The following is a 12,159-nucleotide window of genomic DNA, read 5'->3' as shown; positions in this document are numbered from 1 at the left end:
CCCTTAGTCCTAGACATCGCAAGACTTCCATTAATCCCCCTATATCATCAGACGTTTATCCAGTGTATCATTTCAATCCAAAGGTAATAGGATAAGTATGGATCTCACTGAGGCTGAGTTGTAATTTACTTTCTCTGAGTAAATGCAACATGAATAACTGTTAGCTAACAGGTGTCATCCTTCTCCCATAAACCTTTGCATTTTGGGTCTTTTCTCCGGTGGTTTTAGTTCTTGCAGTCTGTGTGGCCTGTACACTCGTCTCAGGCGTCTTTTTCATGTCAACCTTCATTAGAAGGACACATTACCCTCATGCATACAGTATGTACACTCTGTGTCACAGGAACATATGGCTGTTAATTTATGGATAATGTCCTTTTAATGATGACAGCCCGTTCATCTCATGCGGCCGGACCTGAGTGTGTTTGTGTGTGTGTGATGTGACATACGGTACGAAGAAGACCACACTGCATACTACATCCAAAGTTGTAATAAATCCTGTCTAATCATGACGTTATGTAAATGTTGTAGATCTGGCCAGTAAATACTGGAATACACTTGTTAATATGACCAAAAATGAACGTAACATGAACATATAATACATTTTTAAGTTGCCTGTTTACACAGCATGGCCACTTGGTAAATGTAAGTCCAATGTTTACTCTCCTTTTCACTCTCCTGAGGGACATATCTGGCTCTTTAGCTGCTACATGCTCCACTACTGTGTGTTCACCAGGTAGTCGCTACCTTTGCCTGTCTGATGTTTGATGCTGAGCAGGTTGCAGATTTTTCATAGCTTTTTCAGTTATTACAGCTTTCCGACAGCGTTCAGAGTGAACCAAAACAATAAAGTTGTGGGGTGAAAAACCCAAATATTGGGCTAAAGGAAGCTATAAAGCTCTGTAGAGCTGTGGGGAGCTGCAATCAAGTAATAACTCTCTAAGTACTAGCGATGCCTTTCATGAAGACAGTCATGTGATCCATTTTTAACTTAAAAATATTGATTATAGCAGCTTTAATTTTACAGTTCCATTGCCGACATTCAGGTACATTTTTTAATCTGCAGACAACATGAACAGTCCACTTTTGAAAATTAGCATCATGCTGCATCATGCTGGCAGTCCCAACAGTCTGCCCCTATAGCAGCTTGCTAATTACTGGACAGTGGCCTCACTTCCACAAACCAGACCTGACAGTGTTTGGTGGCACCCTCATAACGTCACCGTGGCTAAATGAAGTCCGTGAAAACTCCCTGCGGTGTTTCCAGGTGGACAGTCCTCCTGAAAGCATCATGGTTTGTCTATCATGTGTACGTTGGCCCCCTGGCGGCTGCTGTCAACATGTTAAAGGTTGAACCTGCTCACCCTCAATAAACTAAGCTCATGGAAAAACATTTACTTCCCGCATGGCTGAACACGGACAGAGCAGGTGGGAGTAAGCAGAATAATGTGTGTTTGTGTGTGTACGCCCTCGCAAGTTTGTGTATGTCCTTGTATTTTTGTGTTCTTTATGTACGTTTCTTTAGCGTTTCGTTTGCGTTTCGTCTGTTTAACTATGAATCAGCTCTGTGAGTTTTTATGGACAAGCACCTGCACGTGTTTGCTGTTTGAGTGAATGACTCATTGCTACCTGATGAGAAAGTCTGTCAGTCACACTCCAACAGTGACGGGCTGATAATCACATCCCAATTAGCCGTTCTGGGGCCAGACAAGCCAACACACACACACACACACACACACACACACACACACACATACCATTGTTTTGAATTTTTATCAGGAAGCTTATTCCCAACTCTGGTGTCACCCACCTGTATGACCTTTGACTTTTGACTCTCTAATTTGTCCTCCAGGGGTCTAACCAGCAGAGGTAGAGGATACAGTCAATAGTTGAAGTTGCAGGTATAATATAACACTAATGGGTTTGCAAAACACCCACTGCAGTTCGCCTTTTCAGTGAGATAAATCAATAGGAATTCTGTGTTAATCCACCCACCTGTTTCAGAGAGAGACAGTGGGAGCGATGAAGGGAGTAACTGATGAATATAAGAGAGGATTTAATGCAAGAAATAAAAGATAACTTGGATCATTTTATGAGTCAAAAATAGATTTCAGTTAAGAGTGTGCTTTATACATTTTTTTTTATTTTAAACACAGAGTAGACAGGCTCATCTGTTTGCAGTGAGAGGAGGAGAGGCTTCGGAGGACAGCCAGATAAGTCACTGCTTTTCAAAGAGGGAGGATGGAAATGAGAGCCGAGAGGTGAAGACGAGCAGCAGAGAGGGGGGGGAATAAGGGTAGCAATGGAGAGTAATAACTGGATGAATGCAGAGGAGGATGACTGAGAGAAGGCTTATTAAAAGGGAGGTGGAGAGGTGAGGTGAGCTGTGTTTGTGCCAGTCTGTGCCAGAGTTGCTCCGACCAGTCCCTCTGTTTTGGCTGGCAGATGGGTCCTGTCGTGGTGCCGCCTGAAGGATGGCGCACCATGCCGACGGCTTCACAAGCAACACACACTCACACACACTCACACACACACACACACACACACACACACACACGTAATGTTCTCTTGCAATTTCACTTCCTCTCTTGCCAGCATGGCCGCAGCACTAACAGATTGAGAGCAAACAGGCAGGCAGGCAATCAGCTCAGACACCTGAGAGCGCCCTGAGGACCCCCGCTCTGGCTGGCAGGCGGAGGGGACTGCTGGCTACGCTGCAAAACACCAATTAGATCCTCAAAAAAAAGAGCTCCATTAAAAGACCAATTAAAGAGCCATTACAGAATAATGAGAAGAGTGGAACCTGTTAGGTCTGAACCAACCTGTGCAAACAGAGATGCAACACACCCAACACCTGAGCAATGTAGCTTGATTGGACAGCCACATGGTCAGACGTCACACTCAGCCGCTGAGGTTGTCCTGACACCGACATGGCTTATCATGTAGTTGACCCACATCATCACATTCGTTCATATCCTCTTTTCAGGTGAAGACCGACAAACCCATGAATCAGAATTGTCAGAGAATAATCCTTTAAAGACAGCTTCCTCGAATGAGCCATTTTGACATGAAATGGACCACATTTGCAGCGGAACATATCCAGGGAATGAAGAGAGGCTGTTTTCTGCAGAGCAGTGATGAAGTGAGCTGCCAGTGAATTCCCTTTTCAGTCGTTAAAACACGGTAGACTTTACAAGGGCAAGGCAAAGAATGGTTCGCAGACTGAAGACTGAAATTGTCGTCTAATCACTTAACTATGTGATTACTTTCTATTTCTATCCACCGATGTGGCCTCTAGAGTCTGTGTGTGTGTGAGAGAGTGAGAGTGCCAAAGACGGACAGAGACAAGTGTCCTTCTGCTTGATATCTCATCCTCCATCAGGGACCAATCAATACAATCCGTCAGAATTACTGTCACAACAGAATGAATTACCCTGCCATGCACAGAATACACACACACACACACACACACACACACCACACACACACACACACAACCTCTGTCTGCTGCTCATTCCTCCCTTCACACACACACACACACACACACACACACACACACACACCCCATTTATTATGTTTATTAAAGCAAGCACCATTCACTAACATTAGCACTGTATGTTCACTTGATTGATACAACAAAGTGAAAAAATAGACAAAGCTCATTAAAGGATAATTCTAGTTTGTTACTGATTCATCCCTATAAACATTGTATGCTAGATACAGTAATTGCTGAGATCTGGGAACACGAGAAAAAACGATGTACAATGTTCGTTGTTTTCAGCTAAAAAGCTTTGATAAACCGACTGTACGCAACCTGCCCAGCACCAAATATCAGACAGGCAAAGTTAGCGACTAGCTGGTGAACATAACGGAGCATTTAGCTGCTAAAGAGCCAAATATTTCCTTCAGGAGTTGGTTTAGACCAAAAACAGAGCCAGAGACTTTCATTCATCAGGTGGACAGAAACACGACTTGTGGCCTAATAAAGTGGCCGAATAAATTAGTTAATGCAGGTTTAAATTACGACTGTTTGTTGTAAACGTACGTTATTGTTTACTGACCTAGTTTATGTCACCTAGAAATTGCATTTATATACAACTAATTTCCGAAAGCCAGAACTTTCTTATGATTATGTTGAGGCACTCACAACACTTGAGCTGGTCCTGTGACTGATGATCTGACAGAGCCAATGATTGTGCAGAAAATATTAATGATATTTTATTCAGTTATTCTTTCTCTCCCCTCTTCCCTGTTCTCTCTCCCTCTCTCCTCCTCCTCTCTGTCCTTTTGAGGGAGGATCTATCCTCGTTACATGGTGGCAGATTGACTTTGGCTAGAAAATAGATACCATGCATCCTTGGGGTCACATTTGTCTTCATAGATACCATGTTGAGACACAGAGAGAGCGGGTGAGAGAGACAGAGAGTGACAGAGAGGTGGTCAATAAGTAATAAACAGAGAGGACAACAAGATGGAAAGAGCGTTAAGGACATGGGAAGAAAGAAGCAGACGGAGAAATAGGACACAGAAGGACGAGGGAAAATGGAGGGAATGTGAGAACCGGAGAGATGAAAATGATCTTCAGATTTTGGCTGGCTGCTTTGGGCATCTGGGATGGGGGGATGAAATGGAGGATAGGTGTGAGATGATTAAAGTATTGTGTTGGCCCCGTGAGGACGGACAGACAGACAGCCATCTTTTCTCCTCTCATATTTTTTTCGCCCAGGAAACACCATCCCACCCGTCCTCTGTTCTTAATCACAGGAGACCGCCAGGAAACAGCTGGCCTCAATGTCAGCACAGGACTGCTGGTCTGGGATCTGTGGAGGGATACAGCAAGGAGACAGATGCTGATAACTAGTGGCTGTCGTTATGGAAACACTCAACACACAAGTCTATGTTTGTTTGTGTGTATGTAGGAACTGAAATTAAAAACAATATGTATCCCTGGTGTTTGTTGTGACTGTATTACCAAAAACAAGTGAAACCAAAGTGAGACTGTAAAACCTAATTCAAAATCCCATTGACAGTTGTAGCTACGCTAAAAAATAAGCATACAGCCTTGAAACAGAGCCTTTCTCCATAGTATCTTACATATTACTATGTATAGATAAGCGTGGTAGTTTTTTGATATTGATATTGTTGTTTATCTATTACTTCTGTTTTTTAGTGGCATTTAATGAACACCGTTACCCATTGATTAGTGCAATATCTGTGAGCAGTTTGTTATTACTTCACTTCTAGCACGAAAAGTAAAGTGTTCAGTGCTAACGTCACCAAGCTAGGCTAACTAGCTGTCACTGACTGACTGGAATATAAACTAAACAGCACCATGGGTCCTCCTAAGTGTTGAATGTTGTAAATAGATAGAAAAATTTAAATCATTAATGGGTTATAACTAATGCAATGTGGCGCACAACAGCAACTGACAGCATTTCTCCTAGCAACAGCTCACAACCATTGCTATGGGAAACAACCTCCCAGAGGCTAGAGGCTACACTGTTTTCCACAAATATGAATAAAAAATGCTTTTCCTCATTTGAAATGTTTTAAACTAACAATAGAGCTTCTGTTTTTTGCTAGGTAGCATGGTGAGCTGTTTACAGCTAAACAGCTTGCTGTTTTAGCTAGCAAGCTAACTATTTAGTCATATTTTGGCAAAAATGCAAGTGTTTTGAAACATATGGATCACATTTACGCTGCATGAGACATTTTATAAGTTTCTTTGGATGTTTAGATGTAATTGTTCTGACAGGAATTAGTTTAGTCGAAGATTCCCTGTGTGGCTAATTATGGTTTCATATACAGTACATGGCTTAATGAGATGGTTATCTTATTTGATTGTAAGTGTAGCCAGTAAAATTTACTATGATGTACTGTTTCATATAATAAAAATGTATGCTAGGCTAATAAGTTGTGTAAAATGAGTATTTATATTCCATTACATCACTGCATGCACAAACAAGCAGCATCTTCCCTCATCATCCGAGCACAAACATCACACCCTCATCCTAGGAAACACACAGAATATATAAAAGCTCAGCCACAAACACACAAACATTGTGTATACACAGACAGAGCAAGGTCACTTTGGGCATCTGTGTGAGCAGCAATGTTGAATGTTTGGACTGGAAACTGCACTTGATGCCACTTCAAACAACGCACCACACCAAATAATTGTCATCTGTGTTTGGTGAGTTTGTGGCTATTTTTATTCACTCGTTCACTTGTTGTCAGAAGAGCTACTTTTATTGGCTGAGAACGAGCTGGAGCAGTGACCAACATTGTTTACTTCAGGATACCGAAAAACAGTGTCTGACGAGAGACACAATTTAAGGGAAGAGAGGGAAAAGAGCAGAAAGAGAGCGTAAAGTCAGCCAAATATATTCAGAAACACTATGACAATGCTGCTACTCTTTGGAGCATCATTCTCTCTTTCCAGCCACGTGCCAGTGCATTGGGTTCATCAGTAAAAACATATATAGTGAAGCATTGAGGTTGCGCTACATTATGCTTAGCATTTCGCATACACTCTGTCTCCCTTTTACAATTTAATTTTATCTCCACGAGCCTATTGTATAGGAAAATACAGGAATGAACAGTACATATACACAGTTGTGGTTGGGGAGATAAGGGAGGGGGGGGGCTGGGGGTGTGGGGGGGGGGGGGGGGGGGGGCACTGGAGGGAAGAAATAAGGAAAAGGGCAAAACAGAAAATGAGGAGAAAGACAGCCTTACATTACTAACCATGATAACCAGTGGGTATATCTGCATCGAGAATGGATCTGTGTTTATTTCCACACGCAAACACATTCACACATGCTAATACGCGCACACATGCACACCTCCCTCGTACTGTTGTCTTTTTTTCAAGTGCCCGTGCTGCTATCTGTCATGCTACGAGGGAAAATACATTTATAACTTCACATCTCTGTCTGACTGCCTCAGTCTAAATGGAAGTCGCCTCCGAGGGACACTCCACTGGCACAACCAAAGATGTTGTTTGGCAAACTCCACCAGCCTATAATCCCCACCAGGCACAAACATGAGTGTCATAACCTACAGACAAAACACGGCAGGAAAACCAATTTGGGAACAAATATGGTTCCTGCAATGGAAACTTTCAAGAAAGCACAGCTGGTCTTGCTTTATCAGAGTTTTTATCCTATTTGGATCTCTGTATGTTTCTGTTGCTGGTTAAAGAAACTTTAATTTGAAATACTCTCCTGTTCTTTGTTGTCATTTTAGTTGCTGATACCTATGATAAGTGGCATAGCATATTGTTACCCATAAAATTGCAGAAATATTTGTAATATTTAATACTGTTAGCTTAAGCTTAATCACCTCCACCTCTTGGTTATGATCCAGTAAACTCACCTGATTATCTTTGTAGGCTGCTAGCTGAACAACCTACTTATTTTTGCTTTCATTGCAGTGAATGCTGTTTTGCTGCTCCACCACGCCACCACCACGAGAGTCAAAGCCCCGTCAATGTCTCGATATACATTTGATATATCATGAGACTAATATCTTTAGTCCAGATGCAATTTATACACTTATATTCATGCAGAGATACTACATTTTAGAGGCAAATGTACTCTTTACTCAACTACATTTATTTCAAAACTATAGTATCTTTACAGATTAAGATTTCATATACAAAACATATAACTTCACACTGCACGTGTAAAAAATGTCATTGAATCATCCTTGGTTTTGCAGAATTGTCCAATATCAACGTTCTTGCCTGGACGAGCTTATAAAATATGATGCATTATTATAGATCGTTATACATTGTGTTTTCACATTTATTATATTACTACTTTTACCTAAAGGTTGCCTGTGGAGTTTGACCACTATTAGTTTGTGTAGTTTGTGTTTTTACAAGTGGTTAGCAATGTAGCAATGCACCAACAAAAGCAAGTAAACATGGATGTAAACAATGCTGGATTTTAAAATATTTAAAAATCGGCTTTGGATAAACACAATGCATTTTGGTGAGAATGTAAACATTGTTTGTTTACAAGAAAACTCCACAGGGTACCTTTAAGTGAAGGATCTGAATACTTCTTCCACCTCTGCACAAGCTGCAGATCTGTGGGCCCTAATGCACCTAGTCCACCTCAGCTAGAATGAACCTCGTACAACATCCTGAGGTGGTTTAAGCGACTGGATAGCAACCTGTATCTCGTGCTTCTTGGTAATTTCAGTATCTGCAGCTATTCAATCAGCCCAGAATGCTTGAAGAAGATTATGTGACTTTTAGATTTTAGAATAAACATCTGTGTTTTGCTCGCCTGTTGTAAGCTACCTCTTGAATTAATTTCCCGAGGTGGCACATAAGAGCTCCTTCATACCTCCACAACTTGAAGGCAAACTGCCCGGAAATCCAAACTATTATCACAGACTTTTTGCACCAACTTTTCTTTTCTAATTCTGTCAAAAAAAATTCATTGCTGAAGGAAAAATATAATTTTCCACAAACCAACAGGCAATTCTTGTCTCAGCCAGTCACTGACATGTGTCTATATATTACTCCTCTGTGTCAATCAGATTCCCCCAAAAGAACTTTCCTCCTTTTAGGGTTTGGCTTTTTTGAGATTCACTTTGTCTACAGTCGTATTTATTAATTTATGACAATTCAGTGTTGGAACTAAAGCTCTCTTGTGTGATCAGACAATCTGCAACGTAAATGTATATATTCATCATCTGCTCTCTGAACCTGAAAATTATTAAGTTTTTACTTCCTGCGAACAGGATTTGCATAAATAAAGACCATATTTAAAATGTCATGCGTCAGATAGGAGTCTGGCTATTATAGTTCAAGGGGCAGAGTGTGTTACATCTGATTAAAGCAGAAATACACTCTCCAAATCCAAGGTCAAACCACATCCTGACTATTAAAATTCACTTTACAACCGCTGATAGCAATGCTAATGACCACATGAGAAGAAAGGCTCCTTAATCAGTAGAAATATTCTTCTCATGTGTCCCCTGTTCCAGGAGACAGGGGGCCTCTCCTCATTTGCAGTGTGACGGCTGTGTTGCAGGGGGTGTCCCTGCCGGCAGGAGATGACGGCTGCAGAGAGGCGGTGGAGTGACTGACGACTCAGAGATAGTCCGTCTGTCAGACAGAGTGATGGCTGGGAGACACTCGCTGACAGATCAGGCGAGACGAGAAGAAATAAGAGGAGAGGAGGAGGAGGAGGAGGAGGAGGACGAGAAGGGAAGCCTGGCAGCTTTGTCTTTCGATCTGGAGAGATATGGGAGGCGCGGACAGCAGGAAAAACTAATTCAGAAGTGCTTGCAGATCAACAGGAGGAACCTATACTTATTGATGATGTTTTCAAGAGGGATCAAAGAGTGAAAATGTGCTCCATTAAGCTCCATTAAGCTTGTATCCACCCGGTGTCGCTCAATGATATCAAAGATCGTCTGCAGCCGGTGTGAAAGCTCTCACCCTGGGCAGACATAATGAACAGCCTAATCAGACACGTCTGTAATCAGCCGAGTATCTTAATTAGGCTTGGGAGGGTTGTTGAAGAGCAGCGCTCAGACTGGCCTCGATCAGTCAAGCCTCAACAAGTCACGCTGTGACTGGGAGGGAAAAGATTTATTGATAATACCTTTTGATTATAGGCTTGAACACAGAACACAGCATTTTTGGCCATGCTAGCAGAGTGGCTCTAGGGATGGCCTGTCGGTGAGGTTAAAACTTTTGTTTATTTTTTGTGAAATGTAAACAGCTATTGGATGTATTGCCATGACATTGGGCAGCTACTGTATATCCATGATCCACTCTTCCTCTAGCGCCACCATGAGGTTACATTTTTCACTTAAGCTTAAATGTCCAAGTGCAGCCTCACAGAGCTGCTGGCATGCTCTAGACAGCAGTATGATTCTCTTAATGTGGATATAATAATATAAAAGCAGCTTAATGTGGAGCAGGTTGAATAGTAGTATTTAAGTGTAAATGCAAGGGCAAAGATCACCATATTGCCCTACAGGTCAAAACTGCATAATACCAATTTAACATTCATTCTCTATCTGTACTTAATTGAATTGAATTTCTTCATTTATGTTCTATGCCACCGCCACCCCCATTCTTCCAAAGCTAATTGTCCAATTTAGTCCAAGCTATACATGAACCTTGCGCCGTGGAAAAGTTAAGTAAATTTGCATATTCTTAGCAGCAGCGCAGTCAATCATCCCAGTGTCAGGCAAAGTGCTTCTCCAGGGGTCGAGTGTGGCTTTCACTCTCAGGTTTGCCTCCTCCAGGCCTTACATATCCAGGACAAGTAGCAGCAATGAGACTCATATTAGCATAAACCCTTCCCTCTCACAGCTACTCTCACTCTCTCCGTCTGCCCTTCACACATTCACTGACAAGTCCTGTTTCCTCCGCGTTGAAACTAATTGGCCTGCTTCAGAACCTTTTACAACTCCATTACGTTTCTCGTCTTTGGTTTAAATGAAAGGCAGAGAGTTTGTTTTGTGTGAGTACCTATGACTCCTGGTGAGTCATAGGTACCAGGGAAGCCTTGATACTTCTACAACAGGTGTGCCGCAGCTCAGATGTATGCATCTTGCCATCAGCTGTTTGGTCTTTCTAATGTTTTATGTGTCTGTTTCATCCATATAAAGTATATTTTAGTAGAACTTTTGTTCTAGAGAGAGTTGTCCAAGGTATAGCTTGTCAGGGGAGCTGTAGTCATTTTGAGGCAACGCTTACTAACACTGTCATCACTATTCAGCAGAATGACAGCAACACATACTGTACTGTGTACCCACAGGCGGAGGGAAAACAGTGAGTCGATACTTTTACTGAAGCAGGCACAGAAAGCAGAAAAAATTAGATGAAAGACAACATTGTAAATGGAGAGAAAACAGGGGAGGTTGAAAAGAAACTTCGAGGACCATTTTGATGTTTTTGTCAACATCAGCTCTCTATTTTCATTCCTGTCTGGCTGCTGCGGCTGCTTTCATTTCTTCTTCTCTGTTTGCTTTGCGTGTGACTCATCTTACATTCTGCCTCTATCTTTGTCTTTCAGTCTCAGTCTGTAACTGTCTCTTTTCTTATTTTTCTCTCGCCAGCCCCCCCCCCCACCCCCACACACACACTCTTTCCTGTCGTTTTATCATTGATTAAAAGAGCGTCCCAGAGGTCTCAGCTATAATCAGCTGTTCAAACTGTTCATTTAGTCAGCAGCTCAAGGAGCTCAAGGAACTCGCTGCACACCTCCACAGGTTTGGACTCATAAACACACACAAACATATCTTTAACAACTATATCTACACAAACAACATCATAATATATACATAAATCGAGTCATTTTTGCTTAACATTGCACATGATTCAGTTGGTCCTTTTTTGTATTCATGAGAGGGTGTATTTTGGGGAAATAATCATCCTCAAGATAAACACTCAAGCCTGAAATATAGAATCAAGCGTGAAGAATTTTGACTGGTCCTTCCACCGTCTGCGCGTCACAGTCCCCTCCCCTAATTGGCTTCCTGGTGTTTCCTCCCACGGTGATAATCTCCAATCAACCATCTGCCGTGTCATCTCTGTGCGCCACCGCTCTGCCCTTCCCCTCCGTCCCTTCGCCGTGTTCCCACTTTCCCCCGCTGATCAAGTCAAGATGCAATATCCCCTCAGAACAGCCATTAAACAAAAACGCCGTGCGTGAAAACAACGTCCACAATTAGTCGTGCACTGTCCTTTCTGACACCATCTATGAGCCACAACATCTATGAGGGGTGTGTGTGTGTGTGTGTGTGTGTGAGTGAGTGGAAAGGCCCTCCTGTGATGGACGTAATAGGCCAGGACAGATGGCCTCCTCTCCCACTAACCCGCCTCTACATGCACACATTTACATGCACACTCACACACACGCCTGAAGCACAGCCTGGGTGTTTGGTCGTGGTTGTTGTTGCCTGTTCCAGTACTAGCCTTATTCTGTCGCTCAGAGCAGCAGGAGAGAGCTACATCTGTGCCGCGTTCGCTTGTGATGTCAGTACAGAAATAGAAGTGAAGGAGCCGGCGTTTGAACCGACCATTCAGCTCTCTGACATCCCTGGGTAAAAATAAGCTGTCTGGGACGTGGTGGGCTCTTTGGTGTTTGCTGTTGAGTTTAACATCTGCTTGTCATAACCTGGTAC

Source organism: Enoplosus armatus, chromosome 20 (genome assembly GCF_043641665.1).
Source record: "Enoplosus armatus isolate fEnoArm2 chromosome 20, fEnoArm2.hap1, whole genome shotgun sequence".
NCBI lineage: Eukaryota > Metazoa > Chordata > Actinopteri > Centrarchiformes > Enoplosidae > Enoplosus > Enoplosus armatus.
This window is presented reverse-complemented; position numbering follows the sequence as displayed.